At 43.6% G+C, this 25,364-nt stretch overlaps 2 long non-coding RNA genes across 2 annotated transcripts; one reads left to right on the top strand and one right to left on the bottom strand.

The window, feature by feature from the left end:
• The first annotated feature begins 4,519 nt into the window (after positions 1-4,519).
• Positions 4,520-10,371, top strand: LOC109313860. The gene is made up of 2 exons (XR_002102161.1): positions 4,520-4,723; positions 9,527-10,371. It is a non-coding gene; the product is annotated as an uncharacterized LOC109313860 (long non-coding RNA).
• An 11,704-nt stretch (positions 10,372-22,075) lies between these two features.
• LOC109314153 lies at positions 22,076-25,095 on the bottom strand. Its single transcript, XR_002102226.1, has 2 exons — positions 24,807-25,095; positions 22,076-22,185 (listed from the first exon to the last, which is right to left on the bottom strand). It is a non-coding gene; the product is annotated as an uncharacterized LOC109314153 (long non-coding RNA).
• Positions 25,096-25,364: the final 269 nt, after the last annotated feature.

Raw genomic sequence — 25,364 nt, 5'->3', positions numbered from 1 at the left:
GGCGGTCTTAATGCAACATCTCTAAGGAAAGGCATCTAGACTGGATTTCTGTGTTCTCGTGGAACGGATGCTAGGAAGAGATTAAAATTTGGACCAGATTGGGGTGACTACCAGATTTAGAATAAAATCCTGCCTCTAGGTCAATGGCTTCAACTGAGCCAGTTTCCCCCAAACCATCTCTGGACACAACTGCTGGAAACATACTGAAACAGCTACCATCACATGGAATGACCTTTGGTGCTCAGGTCAGGGTTTCACGTCACAGTAGTATTTCTGTTCCTATAATATCCGGAGAAAGCAAATCATGCAAGTAGGTGATGTCTTTATTGAAACCAGCTTGACATTCCCGAGGTATAAGCACATGCACTTGTATATAAATAAGTATTTTCTAGTGTGATTTAACTTGGAGAGCAAGTCTGCTAAATAAATACGATTCATAAACTTTCAGATTGGCATTATTTCCGGAGGAATGAAAAAGGAACTTTAAACTGTGGGACAGTTTCTATCCCCCAAATCCCCAGAGAGCAGCAATTTATCAAATGTGTGGAAATCAATCACAACAGGGCTGGAATATTTAGAAGCGAGAGGGGAAAGTAGGTTTGAGTTGGGGGGGGGCAGAGGGGGAGGGAGAGAGGAGTTCTGGTGCCATCTAGTGGGGAGAGGGATGCATCTCCGTCCCACTAAGAATCGGGAAAGGAGAAGGTCCCTAAATCTCTCAACACTTGGTTTGTATTAAAGCTTTTAACATTTTCAAGTGACATTCATTGGGAAATAAAATCTGAAACAGCTCAGTATGTGCAGCAGAATGGTCGCTGGGGATCCAATACACAATTTTTGCCTGTGTTTCGCTTATACAGTGGGTAATTTTGTGGTATTACTTCGATACCAAGGTGATAGGCGCCTTGTAAACACAATAGACAGATTAAGTTACTAGCTTAAAGGTGAATGAGATTCACATGCAGGAAAGGCTCTGTGGCTGAGTACTTTGCTCTGTGTATCAGACACCTTGCCAATAGCACCTCAGTGCTACTGAAAAAAACCCATTTCTCGGATCTTCAGCAGCACCCACGCGATTCACAGCAGAGGGTAACTCAGGAGGGCGGTGGGTGCCGAAGTAGCTTTCAACCACCTTTACATTCCGTGCGGATGCTGAGCCAGTTGTACATCAACTGGTCCCCTGTAAATTATGGCCACCTGAAGTTTTCCTGCTATCATAACAGTTGACATAAGGCCCCAAGAGACCTGTCTAGAGCTGGAGCAGGGTCAGTCCCAAGGAAGAGAAGCAGGAAGTCTGAGCCAAACTTGAAGTCTAAAGAAGAACCTAATCTACACTGGAACCGGAGACCTGAGAAGTAGAAGGGTGACACCCAGCAAGGGGCAATGCTAGAACAGGCAACTAAGCAAGCAAGAGCCAAGACAGGATTTAGGAGCAAGTCTTAGCCTTAGCAGGACCACGCAAGTCTGAAGGAGATGCACTGACTATGGGATATGTCATTCAGGTTCACCATCTAGCCTGGCTACATCCATTCTGAGGGTGGGGTTGAGCAGATACACTGGCTCTCTGGTACTTGCTCATCACAGTCAGTATTGAATGCCCCCTCTCTTCTAGCTACCACCCCTAGGCTGGGAGTGGTGTGTAATAGAAGATGCTAACTCCGTGTCCACCACCCATCCTGCGGGCATCATGCAATAATAGAAACTATGTGTTTCTTCACTGGTGCTACTGGAGCCCTAGAGCTGGGGTAGCCAGCAAAGTGAGATCCCAGCAGCCCACAGAATCAGCATAGAGAGCAGTATGTATACCTGGGTCATACCTTCCAGGCATGTAACCAGCATGCCGGAAGGACTGTAGCAAATCTGTTTGAAGTCTTTGCAGTGTATAGCTGCGACTTCTGCAACTCTGTGGTTTTAATGTATAGAAAATACCGCTGAGACCTTTGCAGCATGTGGGTGGGCCCCCTGCAGCTCTTCCGAGCTATCATTATATGAAACTCTAGCTAGACTGATAGTAGCTAAGACATGAGCAGTACCACCCACTCTCCAAGGCAGCACAGATTCGGATAAAGGGTGGATTTCCTATTCTGTTCAGAGAAAAGCATTGGCTTCAGTCCTCCTATAGCACCCTGTAAAGGCAGGAGACTTAGAGGAAGATACTGGGGTCTGTCAAATATTGAAAATCAGATTTTTCTACCATCCTTCCTTCAATCTTTACTCAATGTGGCTATTGTTGTTGTGCTGGAATAATTGACCATTTTAATTGCCTAGGAAAAGTGTGGCTCACAGGAGAAAATGTCTATTGAGTGTCCCTACTATTCTTAATTAAGAAGGAAAGATGGTTGGTTGCCACATGGGACTCAAAGGGAATCCCCTGCTCCCCCCTGGATGCTACATGTATGTGTTAGGGATTTTTAAGCCTTCCTCAGGGGCACTGGGTGTTGGCTTCAGCCACGGCTGGAGATTTGGATAGAGGTGTGTCAGCGCTCCTGTCAAGATTCAAAACTGAAGCCACTTGCCTTTAGAGTCTTGCCCCTCTGCACTGCCAGACCAATCACCACATTTGGGGTCAGGAAGGCTTTTGCCTTATGGTCAGCTTGGTATGAACTGTGGGTTCGGGGAGGGGGGGGGGTCTTGGGGGAGTGGTTGCACTCCTCTGTAGTGGGGTGTGTGGCCCTCTTCCTGGGACCTCTTGAGAGTATATGAACAACATTTACAACAGCAGGACATTGGCTGCCATGGTCCCCATGCTTTACCTGTGGCAGGTTAGAGTGTTAAGTCTTGTGTGGCATCAGGGTTGACTGGGTAGATCTGCTATGAGGTTAGACAGTGGATGTGTATAGAAAGGTTTGGATTGGGAGGATGCCTTAAGGAGGTTCCTTCCAGCCCTACTTCTCTATGCCTCTATGACTCTGTGAAAGAGGCCAGATGTGTAGCTCCGAGCTTTAATATTCTGCCAGGGTATCTTGATGTTCAAAGTGCCTTTCTGAGAAATGCCCATATCTAGGAGCTGAAAGACATAGTCCAAGATCTCGGCAGGTTTGGGATCCTAGGCATTCAGGCCTGCAGTCCACAGAGGATGAGAATATGTTACAGGCCCAGCATTAGCGCAAGCTGTAGTATCTCATACTTTTAGCACAGGAGGTGCCCTATCTGGTCAATATGCCAGCTCTCTCACTACCACAAGAGTCAACACTTGGAATTAGATCGCCTCTGTTTTATTGCAGTGTCGTATTACCAGTGCTGGTCAGGGCCAGATGTTGGACTGGAAAGAATACGAAAACATGCCAAAGGCAATTATAGAATATCTTGGCAGTAGAAAGAGATTGTTTCTAATCCCCATTAGTCAGAAGTTGGTTTGCACCTTTAAGCAGGAGTGTTTGTAACCCATCCCAAATGCTAGGGATATTTTGTTCTTACTATCACAGAGCTTTTTATCCATCTAAATCTTCATTTTTTTTTTTTATTTGAATCCTGCTAAGTTCTTATTCTCAATTGTATTTTTGGCAGTGGGTTCCACAAGCTTCTTACCTATGCAAATATTATCATTTTTTAAATTTGCCATGCATCCATTTCACCGACCCTCCTGTGGCTCTTGCCAAAGAATTTGAAGACAAATGCAGCTGGACCAAAAGCCCAGGGAGCTTTAATCTCTTGAAGGCTAATAAATATTTTTGATATCTGTCCATAGTGCCTTTTTGTTGCAAAAAATGAAAGGAGACTGCAGAGTTGTCGAGCATTAACGTCTTCTCTGTACTGAGATTTGAATAGTAGAAACTGATTTTCCTGTTTGCATACAATATGCACTCTTCTCTCACACACGCCTTTCAACCAGAGTACGTGATCAAATTCTGGATTGAGTTTTGTGATCAGCTCGGTTGGAGTTGCATGTATTCTGCAGCTAGAAAATAGGTAGTTCACACATAAATGTGTAATTATTCACAAAATAAGAATTCAGGCATTTGTTTTGTGTATATTCACATGGGGGGAGGGACTTCCATTTGTCAATACTATCTGATCATCTGATTGGTACCATTTTACTCTCGCTTCTCTGTAAGAGACTGCACATGATGCACAGAAATAGAGGATCAGGTCCTTGACTAGAATAAGAGCTGCCACGGTTTCCTCAAGCTCTTGTTATAAAGCCCAGTGAATGCACTGTGTTAAATATGAATGAAAGGAGGTAGAGAAATATAATAAATTAATGCTGAGATTGCTTGCCCTAAGGTCCTGGGGAGTCAGTACTACTGGAAATGCTCGCTCCAGAATGAAGAGCACTAATCCAGAATGGAATGGGAAAACGGCACATGCAGAGGTAAGGCTTCATTTTGCCCCCAGTTTTAAGATGATGTAAATCTGGACAAACTTCCTTGAATTCACTGGAGTTACGCCAGATTAACATCACTGTAACTGAGATCAAAATGCAGCTGCACATGTCTATTCACACCTGCCTGTGGAATTATGGGGAGGATCTGTAGAACAATATGAACCATTCATACTGACCCTTGCAAAGCCCTCCGTGTGACTGCATTTTCAAAGCTCTCATAGATTCTGCCCAGGCCTGAAAGGCAAACAAGAAAGACTGAAGCTTGCCAGAAACTGATGATACCTCAGGGAAAGAGAGTGCCGAGGAAAAACACAGACACTCTACAAAATGACTGAGAGAGCTTTCCAGGCAAATACCTGTAGATGAACAAAGACGGCTCAGCACAGAATAAAGATGACTCTGGTGAGTCTTTATCACATTACCGTGCATAGCAGGCGGTATAAGGAACATATATCTATTTTTTAAAGAAAGCGTCTGCTTGCATCATTAATGAACAAGAAGGAAAAGGAGGGAAATTGCTTGCTCAGAGCAATAAAGGAAGGGTGAGCTGTTATAACTGGCTCTTCTACTTCTCTCTCTTCCTTCATAAAATATTAGGAAACTTGTAGCAGCTATTCTTGGCAATAGTTTCCATGGGCCCGATTCTCTGCTGCCCTGCCTAGTGCACAAGTCATTTATAGCAGTACAAAGTGAGAATATAATGCTACCAAATATAGATGTACTACAATGATGAAAGCCAGGTGTGTAGACAGATTCATAGACGGCTGCATATGACATCCTTCATTCCTTGTGGGAGTGGGGTACCAAGTTCTAGGGTGGGCTTGTTTGAACCTACTGCAGCCCCTTTGGAAATGGAAGGGCTAGAGTTGCTGAGTCCATTTTGCATGCTGTTTTCCCCTTCCTGCGTGTTCAGCTGCACTCTGTAAACATCTCACCCCTATTATACAATCAGTTTTTCTTGGATTTTCAGCAGACGCACCTAGTAATTATAATGTAGTCACTACATTGTAGAGCATTTTTTTAACTTAACAGATTATTTAATGGAAGCTATAAGTGCAAAGCAAAACACTAAATAGCTATCCTGCAGAGTGTTATATGATTTGCTCATTGTACTAAGTCATTTTCTATGGCAATTACCCAGAAAGAAGAGAAAACTCAAGACATACGTATATGAAAAGCCATACAGGAAGCCACAAGAAGAAGGCTGTGTGCTAGTGGTTTTCGGATGCTAACCTGCGACTCAAGACACCTGGGTTCAATTCCTTGTTCTGTCACAGACTTCCTGCATACCTTAGAAAGTCTATTTGATCTGCAAAGCATGGGTAGTCACACCTCTCTATCCCTAAGGTAGTGAGGATAGATATACTGAAGAGTATAAGGTACTTCAATATTATGATAGTGCAGGTGATATACAGCCCAGGATAGATTTAGATATGAGACATGATAGAATTTTTGTGCAGTATAAGCACATAGATAGCTTGCTTCCTTGCCTTTAAATAGCTGCTAAATATAGTGGTTTATTTGGGATGATTGATTATAGGAGTCCGCTCATGCATCCAAAACATGACATTTTCAATCGCATCTTCTTTTTATTTGTAAGGACTGAAAAAAGATTTTCATCTCTTTTCTCCTCCCTGCGTTATCAGATCTGAGGCTATGTCAGTTTCTCTGCGCGGGTTCAAAATAAAGCTCCCAGAACTGATAGCATATTAGCATCAGTCTCAGGAAAACCACAGATAGGGTCAAACTCTGTAATCCTTCAGTCTCCTCCACTGAAGATTTGCCAATGAATAAATAGACCTGTTTCCAGCCTTCCACCTTCTACAGTCATGTAAGGTTGGGTTCAAGGCCTACTGGAGTCAGTGGAAGTCTTTGTATTGACTTCAATGAATTCTGCATCAGGTCCTTATACCTGTGCAGATCTAAAAGTCTTTATTCCAATCAGAACGACGAGGTCTGGCACCAACTTTGTGTTCACTTTGCCCCATGCAAACAATACATAAACTTCAAGCTAGTGAATACTAGGACCCGTTGAATCCAGTGCTAGATTTGACTGAGTAAGAACAGCAGAATTAGGACATAAATGCTCCAAAAGCCACTAACTGAGGCATTTTTAGGTCCTCTCAGTTTTCACTGGAGACCTGATCCAAAGCTCACTGATGTCAACAGAAAGTCTGCCACTGCCTTCAATGGGAGCTAGCTCAGAAAATGAGGATATTGTGTTAGTCAGAGAAGACGTTCATTTTAACTTTGCAGATAAAGCCTGGCTCCTATGGGCTTGATTTTTCTACTCGTCATGCAGAGATCAAAAATGGCTTATCTGAAACGTGTTCCTCTGCAAGGCACTAACTGTATCAGTTTGCTTTAGTGGGCTACAGCCTCCTGATCCTTGTAAGGGTCCTTCTTCTAATCCATCATGATAGAGATGTCTTAAAGAGCTAAAGTGAGTGATTAGAGGCATTCCTGCTGTCATTTTAACACACTTCTAGAAATAAAAACTAAGTTCAAGGTTTCATTCATCTAAAGCAGCCCCATGGTTCTGCTGTACCCTGCGTGTTCTACATCCCTTCTGGGAGGTGACGCATATTTATGGCAACATTAATGTCTAAATTCTTCTTGATCTCTCTTTCATTATATTTTCATTTGCCTCTCGGGATGCTGCAGGTAAAATACAAATCAGTGCTGTGTGCCAGTAGCAAATCTCAGAGGCCAGAATGTCTCTGCCACACCCAACACAAGTCACATTTTCATGCAATCCCAGTATTCAAAGATCTGCAGATGCTGTTTGAAGGATGGCTAGCGATGGTCTCAGGGACTGAGCCAATCAGCTTAACCCTTGAGGCAGGAATATGTCACACTTAGGGACTGGCTACATTATTACCATCTTGTGAGCTATTTAGGACCACTTTACTCGGAAGGACAGATGAAAAGGCAATAAAAGGCAAACCCAGTTGGAAATCTTGGGAGAAAGCTTGGCCTGATCAGCTTCCTGCACGGCAGAAATCTGTGGGCTCTTGTCTGACCCGCCTCTCCATAGAGAGGATTACAAGAGCAAAGGGAGGGGAGGGGGAGGAGAGGTGACTAGCCCATTGAGCAGGGTAGCATTGTTTTAGCCCTCAAGAGGGGTGACCTGGTAAATTTATCAGGGGAGGACAGCAAGGAATTGGGGATGCACTGTTTACCAGAATGCCCCAGGGAGTAACTAGGAATAATGGGTGCAAACTAGCAGAGAGTAGACATTAGGAAGAATTTTTTTACAATAAGGCTGACCAGAGTCTGGAATGGGCTTCCAAGAGAGGAGGTCCTATCACCCAACTTGGAGGTCGTCAAGAGGAGGCTTGATAATCACCTCGCTGGAGTTATCTGACCTCGATCCTCTTTCCTGCCAGGGACAGGGGGTCAGACACGATCCACTGTATCCCTTCCGACTCTATAATCAATGAATCTATGCAGATCCAAGGCCCATGTAGTCTTGTCTGTATGGTGAAAGAGTGAGGTGATGAAAGGAAGGTGTGCGGGGGGGGGCCGAGATGAAATTTAGCATATTTAGTTTATCAGATTAAGAAAGTACGAAGGATGAAGGATCCAGATCCTCATCAGCCACAAATCAGCAGTGCAGCCACAGAAGCTATGCTTAGTTACACCCGCTGAGGATTTGGCCCACAGGTATTTGAGCAACTTCTTGGCACCTACCGGGTGCCTGTGCTGTTTTGCCCCAGTAAGGGCTTTAAGATCTGGCTATTTGCCTTAGTGTAAAGAGAGTTAGCACCCTACCCTCCTGTAACAGGGAACCCTAACCCTGTTACGAGGAAGTATGTGCACCTCTTTAAGGCCAGAACTTTCTGGGTACGGAGGGCTGGTGAGGAAGGGGTTAACTGCTGAACCTGGATGGCTAGTCAGCTGACCGGAAGAGGCAGGACTATAAAAACCCTGGGTTGAATGGCAGTAAGGGGCTCAGCAGCTGAAGGGGAAGCAGCACATCTGAAAGGTCCATGAAGAAGCTTGGGGAGCGGCCCACGGCCGGAAGGAGGAAACTACGGAAACCCCTGAGAGATGGCAGCTGCACCCCAGCCAGGACTGTGGACGACAGTGCGGAGCTGAGGCCCAAAACAGGTTCATGTAAGCTGACCTGCTGCTTTGCTTTATTATTATTATTATTTGTGATTATTAAGACTGGTGGCTTGGATGAGGCTATTAGGGGAAGGAGGAGGCCTCATTTTGGGGACCCACTACAGAATGGGAACCTGGCGCCAGTGAGGGCACAGCTTTTTGGGTGACACAAATCCCAGCACTCGAAGGATGATCTTAAAAAAGGCCAGGGAGGCCTGATGTACCTAGGGTGCTTTTTTCCCCCCGCCTCATTTGGACTGACAGGCTGCAGGTTCAAAGGTTGCACCCTGGTTTTGAACTTGCAGCCGCCTGACTATGGGGGCGGCACCCATGTCTTGGGGCCAGGGAGTGCTGGGCTCCAGAAAGGAGCAGAAAAGAGGGCCATGAGCCTCCAGGCACTGGAAGAAAAAGCTAGAGCCTCAGAGTCAGACCCTGTATAGTGGGTTTGGACAGGGAGACCTAGCTAGAGAAAAAAGGGGGTCAAGCCATCTCGGGAGAGACCCCTATCATACCCAATACAATAGGCAGTCTTTCTCTTGCATAATGATTTCCATCAAGACGTGGCAGGAGAGATTAGGGCGGGACAGATGAATTCCAAGGAGGGCTCCAAGGCTGCCCCATGTAAGGCGTGGATGACTGGGAAGATGGTGCTGGGGAGGGCGACCTGTTACACGTCCTCAGCATGCCTGCTTTTGCAGTTGCCCTTCAGCCCCGAGTACAGGACCAATTGCAGATTCAGACATGCTTATGATTTGAAAATGCCCTGCACGTGTGACTCTCCACAGAGAAGCTCCATCAGTCAGAAGTGCATGCGCCACTCCTGTTTCCTGCCCAGACAAAGAGCATGCAAGGCAATAAGAATTTAGCCCAATAGCTACATCACTGTGTAAATACACATGGCCATCAACTGAGCCTAGTTCTTTCACTAAAGAGGAATAGCAGCAGTGCTGGAATGAGTAGTATGTCCTTTACTCTAAGCAGATGGGAGTTTTAGCCACTGTCAAAGAAACCGTGCAGCTGATTGGAACCTGGGCTGTACTGGAAACCGCTGACATTTTTTGGTTGTTGTAATTTCTTGTTCGTTGTTTCCTGTAGAGAACAGGCATGCTGTCCAATAGCCTCTGGCAGCAAGCAGGTGAAATGAGGCATCAAGGTGAGAGAGACTAGAACAACAACAAAAATCCCACCAGATGAAAATGCATTAGTGCTTTTTTCCACTGACATCTGGATTTCTTTCAAATGTGATGTGAACAGCAAACATTTCGGCATGCAGCACTGCCCTGGTGAACTCAGCAACCTGGAGAGCCCCAAGACCACCCAGCACATTCAACCATAAACATGCAAGCTATCAGAAATAGAAGGCCGTAGCTAGAGGGGGAAAAGGGTATCTAAAGAAGTCCTGCAGCATTGCTTTATACCCCTAGTCTAGCTCTGTTATTTAGGGGTACTTCATTGCTTTGCTGCCTTGCTATAGGAGGTGAAGCACTTGGAAGAAGCTGTATCAGGGCTATTAACTCACTGTTTAAAACAGAGCCCAATTTGAAGCATTTCTCCTCTAAATCTGTGCAGAGCTGGGTTGTGTCAGGGAAAAGCAAGTGCTGCTAAAGGATTTTCTGGCCCTGTCTTTTGATAGAATGAAATAACAGAAGATCTGAGCTGCTTCTAGTGGGAGTCAGGGTCACAGAGAGATCCATTAGGATGGGGTTTGTGCTGCAGCCCTAGCTACAGAGGGTTAAAAATCTTCTTTGACTTCTTTCTTATACCATCAGGCCAGCTCTGTCTTCCCAGCTGACTACTATGTTACCTAAGATACGGAGAGAAGAGGGGGAAAAAAAAGTTGAACACATCAAAAGTTTAATCCCACACAAAGCGGCTCAAATACAAAAATCTAAAGATGTATCACAATAAAATAAAGCTCCCTGAAGTATTTGTTTAATGTTTATCCCGTTCTGATTCCTTTTCTTGGCAAAGGGTCTGTTCTCACCATGAAATAAAAGGCTAGGACTACATGCCAGGTGTTTGAAGACTTCAGAGCATTACATGGGAGATTGTATCTTAAGGAAAGGAGCAGTGCAAATGTCCTCCTCCAGCTTTTTAAGTCACAGGTGAAGGATGTTCTTGTTCAGCTAATGAAAAATGTTGGTATCTGCATTTCCTTTCAGATATATAAATCCATCTGTTGAAAAGGGCATTCTGGGATTTTTTTTCCCTTACTGCTTTGGATCTCATGGTTCTTTCTGCCTTCTAGAAGAGTGACCGCAGCACTGACTGACATTTGGCCTCTTGAATGATAAAACCTCTGTGGATTTGGACCATCCATCTCCAATTTGGTCCAGCTTAATGGAGCTCTCTGTACTTGTGCAAGCAAGGGGGGGGGACCTGTGAACATTCAGATTTGGGACATTATCTTCCTGTAAAAATGAATCAATATTTAAAGGAAATGCTCACAGGAAACATTCTTCTTTAAGTAACTTGTAGCCAGACAAGGAAGAAAAAAAAAATAATGGTACACTTCACTAGAGAGCTGGGGTTAAGAGAAGTTCTCACTGATAATCATCCTCGGGTCAAGATCCCTTGCAGTTGAATGGGTAAAGTAAAATTAATTTCCACAAGGAAATAAACCAGGATGTGAGAACAGGTGAGAAAGGGGACAGATTGTTATGTTAGCAATCAAAAAGGGCAGATCATGTCACCTGGGGGGCTGGGGAAAGAACCAAAAGACTCGGGGGACTGATAATGAGACAAAGAGCCTTTCACCTTCAGGTCAGTGGTTCAAAGCCAGCCTCGGTTTAAGAGTTGTTTGATGGTCTTTATGAAATGAGTTGACAGTATCAGTCCAATTTCATGTAGAAGGGTATCCACATTGCAGCTGGCTTTTTTGATAGCAAATTCAGCCTACAGGACAGTGAGTGAATGAGCCATAGAGAATGAACTCTTCACTCAGCCCTACAGGGGGGTCACTCCAGGTCAAGGCTGAGACATATTTGCAGGGTATTGAGAGAGAAGCTTTGTGCTGTACCTAATTCTGCTCTGAGGCTAGTCAGTCATTTAAGGAGAGGGTGTCAGCCTCAGAGCTGTCAATTCAACACGGTGGCTGAGAAGTCAAATCCACAACAAAAGCAAAGGGTCACTTCCAGAGACATTGTCAATGTCCTTGGGACCCTGTAAGGTTGATGGGGTTTGATTTTCAAAGATGCTAAGTACTTTCATCTCCCACTGATTTCAGTGATTATTGTGAGAGCTCAGCACTGCTGAAAATCTAGCCTGTGCTAAGTAGGGCAGCCAGGTTCCTAGGAATAAAAAGGGCATTTAATCGAATAATAGAAAATTAGGGTTGGAAGAGACCTCAGGGGGTCATCTAGTCCAACCCCCTGCTCAAAGCAGGACCATCCCCAACTAAATCATCCTAGCCAAGGCGTTGTCTAGCTAGGTCTAAAAAACCTCCAAGGATGGAGAGTCCATCACCCCTCCGAGTAACCTGTTCCAGTGTTTTACTACCCTTCTATGAGAAAGTTTTACCTAAACTTCCCTTGCTGCAACTTGAGCCCCTTGCTCCTTGTTCTCTCATCTGTCACCACTGAGAACAGTCTGGCTCCATCCTCTTTGAAACGACACTTCAAACAGTTAAAAGCTGCCATGAAGTCCCCCCTCACTCTTCTCTTTTGCAGACTAAATAAGCCCAGTCCCCTCAGCCTCTCCTCATAAGTTGTGTGCCCCAGCCCCCTAACTATTTTTGGTGCCCTCATCGACACTGTCTCCACTTTGTCCACATCCCTTCTGTAGTGGGGGCCCCAAATCTGAACACAGAACTGCAGATGTGGCCTCACCAGTGCTGAATAGAGGGGAATAATCACTTCCTTATATCTGCTGGCAACATTCCTACTGTTGAAGCCCAGTATGCTCTTACCCTTCTTGGCAACAAGGGCATGCTGTTGACTCATATCCAGCTTATTTGTCCAGTGTAACCCCAAGGTGCTTTTCTGCAGAGCTGCTGCCAGCTGGTCCCCAGCCTGTACCAGCGCATGAGATTGTTCCGTCCTAAGTGCGGGACTTTGCACTTGTCCTTAATAAATCTCCTGAGATTTCTTTTGGCCCAACCCTCCCATGTTTCTAGGTCACTGAATCCTAGCCCTACCCTCCAGCATATCTACTATACCCCACAGCTTAGTGTCTCCTGCTAACTTGCTGAGAGTGCACTCCAACCCATCTTCCAGATCTGTAATGAAGCTACCGAAAAAAATATCCTGGGGCACCCCACTTGATACCATATGCTCAAGGTCATACTACCATTATCCCAGGCCCACCATGACATATTTGAGAAACAGAAGGATTGACAGTGCATGCAGTGATGCAATCTAAGAATTGAATGGGTACAAATTAGAGATGGCTGCATCATTCATGTATGCATTCACTTCATGAGTATTTGCTCTGCAGTGGAAACATCAGATAAAACACATGGGACCAATTGTAAATATTTCAGCACACATTCAGCACAGATCAAGTCTGCCCTTGCTCTGCAGCACTAGGATCAAAAAACAGTCCACTGCACACTACTTATATTGCTCTTCGATATCTTCCCCTGAGCAGATCGTCTTTCCCATCTTTTGATTCCCACTTTAGGCCTGATTCATTCCAATACCCATTGAAACCAATGGGTACCAGATTTTCTAGACTAAATTTCCCAGCTTCCCGAATTTATGTATACAACTTCCAGAAACTATGCAAGAAGTCAGAGCAGGAGGGGGCTTACACTAATTTGCATTGAGGCTAAGAAGCTGGGGATTAGGGAGCTGTATCCAGGTTCTTATATCCACCACTGCCCAGTATGCCAGAGCCTAGCTCAGCTGCAATGGAGAACAGGGGTCTTCACTTCTACCAAATGCTTCCTGAATACATGATACAAATGTAGGTTACTAGTGCTGGCCTCTATGTCCTGATAACAAGGTGACTCTTGTGCACTGGTGGGTGTACAGTCCACAAAGTGCTCCCTGTAGAGCAGCATAACGTGTAGAAAGCTCTCTTGCTGAATCCAAAAGGTGCCACGCTTTAGCCAAAAGGAAGGACCTGGTACTCCAACAACAACTAGAGAAGCCTTGTTGGGTCACACTGGCAGTTTCTTACAGGGATAATGGAAGAGAGCTCCCTTCTCTAAAGGGATCTGATGAAGCTAGTGTGTGTGTGAAGTTTCTGTTGACACAGAAGGAAGTTTGGAGGAACCAAAAGGCCCCTTGCTGCTCTAAGAAACATGCAGGGCCCCTGTGGATGGGATCACCTGCTATGAAGACTAGCTGAGCAAAGACTAAAGCCTAGCAGAGCTAAGAGACTTGGACAGTTCCACGGAGAGGGGTGACTGAAATAACTTCTCACATTTTACAATTGGATCTAGCCTTATTCAGTCCTCATCGGTCAGTGAGTGGAATGGTTGCCAGCTAAGACACTCAGGGACTAATCCTGACCTAGGGAGAAATCTGCTGTGCTAGAGACCCAGTAATCAAGGAAAATAGCTAGTTGGATGAACATACAATGGAAAACAGCATCCTGTTGTTTCCACAAGGAGCAGGAAGATGTGAAGACTAAGCAAATTATAATGATGTACTGCTTCAAAAGACAGGAAGAGTATACATGAATAATCCCATGATATGGATGCTGCCTGAGGACCATGAACTTTGGGTTTTATTTTTGGCTCTGCCATTTCTTATAAGAACGCACTAGGGCATTCTGTGGTAATAGCCCAGAAGATTGTAGCCATTACTAGAATAATTGGCAGGTACCCAGACTTTCCTGTGATATTAAGATACTGATTTGCTTTGTACACCAGGGCAAGTGATGCAGGGCCAGATTTGTTTCTGTTGCAAAGCAGCTACTTGCACATATAGTCGGTGGGGCTATTTGTATGAGTTACCGCTCTCCAGTGTGGCAGTAAACAGTTTATAATCTGGCCACTGGCTCCTCTGTGCTTGTTTTGCCATCTCTGAAATGGAGCCAATGATTCTCACTTTTGTAAAATGAGAAGTCTCTAGGTGAAAACTGCTATATAACACCCACATGTTGTTCATATGGGGATTAGATGCAGCATGCTATAGTGGCGTGAAGGGAGAAGGTGGACAGTGATACATCACGATGCAGTATGTTGCAATATATTGTGGGAAAACAGTGTATTGCAATACAGGTCGTATTGTTTTCCTGCATCTTTGTGCAGTGCAGTACACAAGCTGCCATTTGTTGTAGGAAAACATGTTCACCGGTCACGATATACTGCCACATGTAATGGCATGCTTTGAGCAGACTGTATACTTTGCAGCAGCTAATTTTCCTGCAGTGCTTCCAAAGGAGATAAAAGAAAATCAGAGGAAGGTTCTTAAGGAGATTGTAATCCCAAACTCAATTCCATGCAAAATGCTAGCCCCAGACTATAATTTACAGGGTCAGGATCCTTATGAAACTGAAGTTAATACTCAACTCACTAGATAAGGGTAAAATAATGGGAGGTGGTAGATCTCAAACCATCTACGCTTTCACAGTGGTCAATGGGGCCATTCCGATCACATCACAGTATCTCTTGCTGGAGAGCAGAGAGACTAAGAAAAGCAGGAAAGTGGTGAAGACTATAAGATACCACCTCAGTCAAAAGAATCCAAGACGTGGGAGCCTGGAGAAAGGACAGTGGCTATGAACTTTATGGTGTTATGTTGGTGGGAGCCAGTAGTGTTTGCCAGTGTTTCTCTCTGTGTTTGGGCATCCCGATTTGTTTTTCTTTGCTGGTTGTACTGGTCTTAGAGAAATGTCCCAGTACATTGAGAATGGATCACACGAGATGAGGAGTGGCCTACCTAAACCTGTAGGCTGACAGAGCCTCATTTCTGTGTACATTGCATATTATTCCTGAGTGTGCATTAGCAGCCTCCGTCTATTTTTACACTGATTGCGCTGTACCACAAACAATGCAATTGAATCCCTCGCAAGCAGTAGGAAATTCCATTAGTGACGAAGAAGCCCCTCGACATATTCGGTGGTGTGTCTCCTTTTCCTTCCCCCTCTCCAGCTCTGCTAATTAGGTCATTAATTCTTAAATCAGGCACAACAAAGTTGCTACCACAGCAATGCTAATGGTCCCGCAGAGAGTGAGAGGAGTGGGTTCAGCATGAGGGGCCGGAGCCCATTCATTTATTAGCCACTTGTGTGTTAACATAACAGGCCTCCACTGTCACTGTGCTCTGGTAATGGAAATCCGGAGCAGGCCACTTGTTGAGAACATTTTGCTCCATGAGCCACCTGCATTATGCTTTTTTTTTTTTCCCTCTTGCTTTCCTCCCCCTTCTAACTTGTGTGTTGCAATTATCTTAAGTGAACCTTCCCTACAACCAGGGAGAGCGAGAGCAGCTGAGACCAGTCCTGTGATTGGAGATGCTGGGGCTGATAGCCCTCTTCTTGGCACTCGACCATTTGTTTTTTACTTCAAAGCAAGAAACAAAAGATGTTTCAAGGACTTCTTTGGAAAATCACCATTAGATATGATGAAGCTTAGGGCCGTTTCCATGGTAATGGAGGCTTTTTACATTGTGATTGTTGCTGCAAAATGGAAATTTTCCTTTGTCTCTGGATACCTGTTCACTTATTTTAGAGATATGTGGATATATATTTCAACCACAACAACAACATCAGGAAAGGAATTAAGTCTCTTGGTGGGTTTCCTAAACTCAGTCACTTTCTCACCCCATGATTTTTTTCCCCAGCCTTTTAACTTGTGCATCAAAGGCAACAGCTCAGTAAGAGCTTGACTGAAGTGGGGATTAGGATTTAGGATAGGTGTGAGTCTTTTTTCGGAGGGAGCTTGACACTCCTTGGTGACATTAGCTCAGACATGTAGGGTGAGCAGCAAGTGACCTGAGGATCCAAACGAAAATCTCCTAATTATTACACTCGATCACATGTTTTGCTGGATTCTGTCCTCTCTGGAATGATACGAGTTGCTTTCCTCTTCCTTGACTTGTCAGCACCCTTGTTTATTGGTACGGTCAGACCTTTTCAAGCAACTCCAGACCCAGATGCCGCAAAAATGAGACCTTCTTGCCTTACCATCTGTGCCTCTGCCTTCCGTCAGGTTTGGGCAAATCAGTTCAGATGTACTGAGAATTGACCCAAGGATTCAGCCCAGACTCAGACTAATTAGATATGATGAAGCCCAGACTTAGACTAATCTTCTCTTTTAATATTCAAAGAACAAACCAGTAGAGAGCTGGGGTGGGGAGTGATAAAGGGGACAGGTGAGGTGAAGAAGGATATTCCCTTCCAGGTTTAGAGGTACCTCTTTGCTTTCATCTGCAACTGGAAGGGAAAGTGCCAAAGTACCATAAGCAAAAGCTGCATTTGTTGGGGGAGGAGGGGGAGGACCAGGAGGGGGTAGCTTTTAGTCCTAGTGGAAATAGAAAGCCTTCTGTAAGACATGCCTCCTCTTTACCTCTCATGGCTCATGTTGCAACCTAAACAAGTTGTTACTGACAGCAATGCGCGCGCACACACACACACACACACGTTGTGCCACAGTGCCTAGTGCCTGACTGACAACTCTGGAGAGCTAATGGGTGCTTATCTTCACATGGCCCCTTTCCAAACTCCTGCTGTTTCCCAAACCCATTCTTGCTTCTGTCTACCTTTTATCTAATGAGCAAAATTGAGCGTGCTCCATGAGAACATCCCAGCCCCTCTACTCACCGTGTCAGTGTGCTCAGTGGCTTTTCGCGCGTGATGGTGACTAAGGAATCTGTCCATAAAAGCTCAGGTTTATCTACTGCCAGCTTCCCCATTCGTTGTTTTATTGTCATTTCCCTGCCTATTAAATGGGGGTTTCTTCTTCTTGCTCCTTACGCCCCTTTCACTTGCATAAAACATGATGCTGTGTTGTGAACAATGCAGGAATACATTACATAAATTTCCCTTTGATATCCGGCATGTTTCCTGCTGTAATGGAATTGGAAGAAAGCAACCTCTCCTCCCCGACATGTCAGATAACTCTCTATGTACTCTCCATTAGGACAGATGTCTAGAAGCCTTTGGAGAGCATAAGTACCATGGCAGAAAAAGGAATATTTTAAGAGTGCTCCGGTGGGTATCACTGGAAATAATTGGATTGATTTAAGAAAAAAAGAAAATTTAGTCTGATTAGCAGGAATAAAAGAGCAAGGTCAGTTAGACTGAGGGATAGACCCCAAAGGAAAATGGTGCAGTCTCCATAGGGAAAGCGCTATTAGATGGGGGAAGGAGTTTCCACCATCTTCCTGAAGAGACTATAGAATTTGAGGTTCTCACAAGAAATCCCTATGCTTTACTGCTGAGAGAATTATTATCCCAGATACACTGTCTTATATCTAAATTGCACCAAAGTAGACCATGATTCTAGATTGTTATACAAGGGAGATTATTTTACAAGGTGAGCTCACTGGGGAAACACCATACATGCTTCTCTACATGGTGTGTGGTCCTATACCCAAATTTGTATTTCTCTGAATAAGTAGTCAGGACAGAGCATCCTAAGGCTAAACATTCTGCTCACTGACTTACATTCCCTTAATATTCTCTCAAACTACCCTGGGCTACGGCATCTAACAGCATGTTGCCTCTCAGCATGATCTAAGAAATGCAGAAGCAATGAGAGACTGGATGAAAAAGTGCCCGAGTGACTCAACTGCTACCCCATTCTGGTTCTGGTTCTGATTGGCAAGTAAGATCAGGGAGGCAACTAAAGACCCCTCCAGAGGATGGCATGAGCAGCCAGATAACTTCCTTATTTAAAACTCTAGACATTATCTCCTCTTAGTTTGCAAGACATTCTGAATCTCCCTCCGTGGATCTGGTGTCTAATTCCCCAACTTTGCCCACTGGCTTTCTAGTCTCCAGTTCTTACCTACGTATTTCTTTGTACTCCATTCCCAGCCTCTGCTCGTGGACTTCTTATGCTCGGACAGTTTGAGAACCATCCTTTGAAAACTCAGTCTGGACTGCGAAAGACAGGCTGGGCTCTTTTGGTAGTATGCTTCCTTCACATTAGAGGTACTGCCAGTGGGTCTTAGCTGCCAAAAGACAATTCAGACTCCCCTGCTCTAACCATGTGGCATCAAGAATTCCTTCCTGGGCTCTATGTATATGGACAAGTCTGCTTCATCCCATCTCTGATTGCTGTAAGTTTTGTGCCTGGACACTCCTGGCCAATAAATACATCCATTCATCTCTAATGTCATGCAGCTAATACTATTAGTATACATGGTCTCTGAAACCATCTTGTGTTGGGACTCCCCATTCCCCTTGCCATCATAAGCACTCAAAAAATCTTCCAGCTTATGGCTTTCATCCTCTCTCCCAGGTGCCCACTGATCAGATCTTCTCAATGACATGCTAAGTTGTTTCTCTGACATTGATGCATTGCGCTGGACTCCATCAGCCCTGCAACCTTTGGGACCAGTCTTAGAAGTCATGCAGCCAGACAGCTCAACTTGTCTCCATCAATCAGGAAGTGAGACTTTATTGGCCAGAATGAGGGCTACAGGTGTATGCCGGTGTCACAGTTTTAAATAAACACAATCAGTTTGCCCAGTGCAAAGCAACTGTTTCTGAGAGCGTGTTGGTAAATGTGTTTATAAAGCATGAGAGTCCAATCCATCAGCCCTCAAAGAGCCTAATCAATATATTCCAATTTGATCTTAGAGAAGTTTTGCCTCTGGGAAGTTTAATTTATTTCAACTCATGACCATGAAAAAATGAACAGCCGAGGCACTTTGACAAAATAGAAAAAGCGGATGATGTTGTATCCAGCACCCGTTCCGTTTCAATTTTCCATTTTACCTGAACAAATCACCCCTATGACTTGAATGACCATGAAAACTGATCAAGCAGTGGAAAGAAACTGCAGGCGAAGGTGGAGACAGAAAGGATAAAATATGGACAGGAGCTGTGATAGGCAGGACTTCTGAGATGTTCTGCTATGTTACAGTTTGTTTGATGTAGGGGAGGCAAAAGAACAAACAAAGTGGAACAGTTAGTACTTAAGACAGGAGATAAATTAGGTTTTAGTAGTATTTATACCAAGTATATCAACATCCAGGGGCTTACTAGGTAAATGTGTAGAACGGTGTTCCCAATAGATATCCTCAAACTTACTTCCTTTTAAAAAAAGCTTGAAAACTAAGTGGGTGAAATCCCAAGAGGTTTCTCGTCTCCATATAAAGGTATTCCATTTCCTGAGTAAATTATTTCCAGAGGTGAGTTCCCAGTGAATATTTCTGAATAGTCTATTGAAAATTACACATTAATCTGTAGTTAGCCTTTGCTGTTTCCCCTTCGTCTGAGGGTCATGTTGTCAGCCACTGTATGCTGATGTACCTCCATTGACTAGATGTACCTCCACTGAGAACAGAAGTGATAAAATAAAATAGAAAAACATTTTAAGTTGCAAACACCTATTGCTGTCTTCATGGGAGGGTGTGTGTGTGTGTGCGCGCGCGCGTGTGCACACGCGTGTGTGTGTTGGAGAGGGGAGCAGGGGGCAGCACATCAAACTCAAAGATCCTTACAGAAAAATACCCAAAATGTTCAATACTAATCAGGAGTATACCTGAACAGAGACCTGGAGACTTAAAAGTACTGAGCTGGAAGGCTCACTTAAATAAATGACTTGAGAAGATTTATGGGCTTTCCTGCTATTAGTCAAATTGGAGAAACCTCAAGGGTTGGCCTCTCTGATACATTTTGAAATTTCAGATTTCCATCCCAGGCCCAACAAAGAAATAAGTGCAAGAAGATTTTGGACAGAGGTTCAAACCTAGTTTTGTTTGTTTTTATAAAATTTAACCAAACAGGTTGACCAACTCTAATGAAAATTAACTTTGACATAGTATAGTTCAGGTTTTTAGTGATCATTCTTGGCACCAGCATTAGACAGGAAGACCGTGTCTGTTTTGTTAGATCAATACAGATGAATTCAACATAGAGTTCAGTGTTTTAAGTGAAATACCATGTTAGGTAAATGAAACATTTATTTGACTAAGCCACTAAGAGGTACTGCCAAATGCTGTAAATAATATACATGCCTTTTACAGTATCTTAACACAGTCTATTGCCTACCACAGTTCTAGATCAGAACAGGACACAAACTACAAGTCTCAAGGGTTGCTCTAAGTCTCAAATGGAGGCTGAAATGAATGAGTAGACATCATCCCGTAGACAGAGGTGCCCACTTCTTTTCTTGAATACCCCTTGCACGTGTAGTGTATTCCATGGGGTTCTGCCACCCCAATCATCAGAAGACATGTTGGAGAGGCTCTGCTTACAGTTAATTTGTTACGACTTGAATCCAGCATTCTCGGAAAATGCAAATCACTTGTTTATACTGATACCAGGAAATGTAAAATCAGAAATAAATGTGCTGATTTTCCTTCCTCCAACTGCATTTCATCCTAATGCTTTCTGCTTTGATGCTTCCCTCCAATCTTATTTGCTATAGCATCAGACCATCTTTTTTATGTCAAACATTTGCTTCAAAGCTCCTCATAGCCTGTGCTAGTTGTCAAAAGTTGGAGGGAACATGTTTTAAGCATTCAGCAAGCATTCTTCCGAAAAGAAAGCCACTATTTCTAATGAGCATTTGAGAGTGCGGTGCATTGCAGAAACTGTTTTCTAAGATCTGTCACAAATGATTTACTTTTATTAGTTTTAATGGCCCTTAGCTACAGGCATGGAATATAAGTGAAAATTAAGATATTTTTCACAAGATGAAAATAGATTTCAATCAGAGATGGTGGGTTTTTTCCCTCCCCCAGCTGACTTCTTTTTCTTTTTTTCTGGACAGACAATTCCACTTCAAGGAAATTGTCCCATGATATTAAGGAAACAGACATCCCTCTTGCAGGCATAAGCTCCGCTGACATCAGAGGCTGTTTCACGAATTGTACATCGTGCCATTTGCCAGCATCATTGCCTTCATTGCCACTGAAGTGGCTTAATGTGTTTTATTGGAATTTGGGTCCTAGATAGGAAAGTAGCAAGACGTTCCTAGTCATAACTGCAGGTTTATCTTTTCTGCTATTGAATTTAACCAAAGAACTCATTCAAAACCAACATTTATTAGTTCCCATTCATAATATTTTTGTCTCCTTCCGTCTCTCCTGCTCTCACTCTTAATGCCTCACATGAAAGTAAGCTTCTGTGTTTGAGTTTTGGCCATGCTGTTTTATTAATATCACCCAGGGCACATTGCTTTTTTGTTTGTGCATGTTTTTGCTTTGGCTTTTACTGTTGGAGCCACAGGAGGACCACTCCTGCATTTATTACAATTATTATGTACATTGTGAGCCTTGAGGCTACAATGACTGACTGGGACCTGACTCTGCTATGCTAACATATAACCAAAAAGAAGGTCCCTGTCCCAGAGAATTTACAGATTTGTGGCTATGTATAAGGATTTTCTCCTTCAGCGTCAGCCCCTAAGCTCCGTGTCTTCTCTCCTTTTAGCCACTGCGCCCATACACTTCATGCTCATTAACAGCTTTTCATCTTACCTGCAACTCACAGCCGTGTCATATGGGCCTTGGTTTCTCTCTAGGGTTGGGCCACGTAAGGGGAAGGGAGGCTTCAGTTTGAGCAGCAGATACTCACATTTTTAGTCCTGGGGGTTCCAGCTTCAAAGCTCGTTGTTTAACCAAGAGGGATCAGTTGCATATCTCCATTTATCTCTGGTATTCCTAAGGCACCTATATCTAGACAGACTAAAAGAACCAAACCATGATGTTAAAGACCTGTAACAATCAGAAAAATGGGGCTGTAAAGTTGGCATCGTGGGCTTTCATATGTGTTCCTGACTTTTGGCCACCACTTATAAATCGAAAGCATTGCCATGTTTCCCCTAGCGGCCCATGAAGCAAAGTCCATCTGGAATGCACTCACTGAACCGGCCTCCTTCTGCCTCTTAACATCATCCTTGAGACTAAAGCTTTTGCAATTAGAACCTAACTGGTGATTTTATTGATGATGCACAAGGCAGCCTCTCTCTGTCCCTCTCACTTCCCTGCACCTTTATGGGCTGTGGGGTGCTCAGAGCCGTAACCATTTGTTTTTGTCAGTGAAATAAGTGGCCGCGATACAAAAACACACAAGGGGCTAAATTAGGTCCTTGGTTACCCCAACAAAAATCAAGAGTAATTCCATTAAGTCAATACACTTATTCTAGATTTGCATCAGAGGGCAGGGAAGTACAATTTGTCCATGAGAGTGGATTAGAAAAGTACTATTTTTACAGTCTCTTTCTGACTACAGCCACACTTTAACAGCCACCTATAATTAGTTAATAATTCATTTACTAATAAAATAAATGCTTTGCAGCCCTTATAAATGCCTAGTAAATGTGACAAAATCCACCCCGCTACAATAGCTTCCTCAAGCACATGGGAAAATTGAACTAAGCCAAAAGATGAATAGAGGGATTTTAGGACAGGGACAGACTTGTGCCTGCTTCTAGAATATCTTATGCCCTAATGAGTAAGACAGAGGTTGGATAATGTCCTGGGATGCTGTTTCAAAACCAAGAGACTCCATCATAAAGAAAAAAGCCAATGTGCTGTCTGTTTTATGGCTCTTTGTACTGAGATTAAACAGCTAGGCCATAAATTAATGTAAATTGGCATAATTGCTTTCAGTTCTGTGGAGCATTGGCGATGTCCACCTGTGGAGGATCTGGCACTAGCCGATGAATAGGTCCTAGGTACTGGATTGCAAACATCTCTATGGCCTAAGGGACTGCCAAACTCAAAGTTTCATTACAAATATATAAATAGTTAAATTAGTCAATTGTAAGCAAACATCAAACAGCAGGAAATATGTTTGTTTCCTACAGTTATACAAATCAAAGTAGATTCACCATTGTTCTGGTGTCCTTCCCCATTGTTCCCCTGTCACGATTTAGGTGCATTATTTATTCATGCACTTCGGTTACTGTAAAACCCCAACGTAGTTCCTATAGAGGAATGGATATTACCCCTGTCCTACATGAAGAACGTCCTTTGTTTGAAACACAGTGGAGCCATCAGCTCTTCATGTGTCGGGTCTTAGGCATTCTCTAATTATTAGAAAATAGTGAGGGCAACATCTAACGTGTGATGGAGGGAGTGAAGGGGAAGAAGGAGGTAGACTTATCTGGAGGATCCTTACCCATGTAGCCTCATCGCTTGCAAGTCTGATTTTGTCCACTACATACGCAACATGGACTCATGGCTCAAGAGTTACAGCCAGCAGCCTCTGGGCTCCTCCACTCCAGTAAAAATAAGTCCTTTAAACTTAATTGGGCAGCAGACTGGCTACAGATGCTGTAGATACTAATGTCTGAACAATCACAAGACAGCTGAGTTATTTTAATGTTTGCTACTCTGCTCTGAATTCCATGGCTCAACAGACAACTGAATAGCAATGGAATAAATCTCAATCTGGCACTTGCACAAATCTCCCAAATCCTACTGTAATCCAGACTGTAAGCTTAAAGTGTCCTGGATGCACTGACTAGCTTGCTTGCACTCTTTAAGTACGCAGAAAAGACAGCTCAGACTCCAAAACGGCAAGATCTCAAGTGACTCAATGGAGACCGCTACTTAATCCAACCTCAAAACTCTTTAGGTGTTTTTTATTATAGAAGTAGAATAAAAGTTGCAAGTTGTCCACTGAGATTTTGTACTGCGGGGGTATCATTTTTGACCCCCATGCATCCAATTCCCTCTCCTCTTCCACTTCCTCTAGTGGAAGGCACAGTGGGGGACAGCGGGAAAGTAATACAACAAACTGTACAACACATTGTGTAATTGAATCGGACCATAATCACTAATATTAAAGACGATGAATCATTCTAATCGAGCCATGCTCAGCAAACAATGAAAAATTATGTGCCAGAAAAGCTAATGCTGGTTTTAAAATGAACAGAAATGAGGCGAAATGGAACCTCACTCTTTATTCATGAAGGTCAATTTAATGTGATTATTTTTTCCCTGGCATCACAGCTTCGTGATTACTGTTGTATACCTCAGTGCTATTTTCTAACCTAATAACAGTAAAAAATAACCAGCTGGTGATGATTCTGTTTAAAGCAGAGACTAAATGCTCGCAAAAACCTGCCACTGAACAGTTACACATGCTAATCAGACACAGCTCAGCCACGTTCCCAACAGGGTCCATATTTTGCAAATTTCAACTGGTTGACTACATTGAGAAATTAGATTATGCCTCGGACATTCAAAACTCAGAGTGATCTGCGTTCGCTCATTCCTCCTGGGTGAAATCAAACCCTCCACAGATCCAGCCAGGCACTTTTAATCCATCCCACTCTATATCTTCCTATAATATTTACCATCATGCAGCACAATTGCTTTAGGGACTCAGAGTTCCAGCGGAGACAAATGAGTCTGATTCTTCTCTGGCTTATACTGATGTTACATTGGAGCAGTACCAATGAATTCAGGGAAGTTGCTTGTGATTTCTACCAGGGGAAGCAAGAAGAGAATCTGTCCCCACAGTCTATGTATCTCTATCGGATAAGGACTCTGCTGACGACACTTGGAGGAAAGCTGACACTGCTAATAACTGAACCTTTCCAGACTTTCCAATGAGTTCTTTGAAAGGCGAGAAGGGGAGGAGAAGAAAAAAAAAAGTTAATTAAAAAAAATATGCCCAAAGAATTCGCTTTGCAAAACTAACGGAGGCAAGTACTGTTTACACTGGAACAAAGTAATGTATTTTGTTTTGTTTATTTTGCAGCTGTCTGTACATCCCATCAGCAATGCTGCCAAGGTATATACGATACAAATTCAGATCTTCCTTTTAATTTTCCTTTTATTTATTTTTTTTGCACTTACCTCATTTTTTAATTTTGTTAAAATCCCAAAGAGACAAATTTGGAAAGAGGCAT

Source organism: Crocodylus porosus, unplaced genomic scaffold (genome assembly GCF_001723895.1).
Source record: "Crocodylus porosus isolate Cpor-Errol unplaced genomic scaffold, CroPor_comp1, whole genome shotgun sequence".
NCBI lineage: Eukaryota > Metazoa > Chordata > Crocodylia > Crocodylidae > Crocodylus > Crocodylus porosus.
The sequence above is the reverse complement of the archived record's forward strand: the minus strand, read 5'-3'. Positions and strand labels throughout refer to the sequence as shown.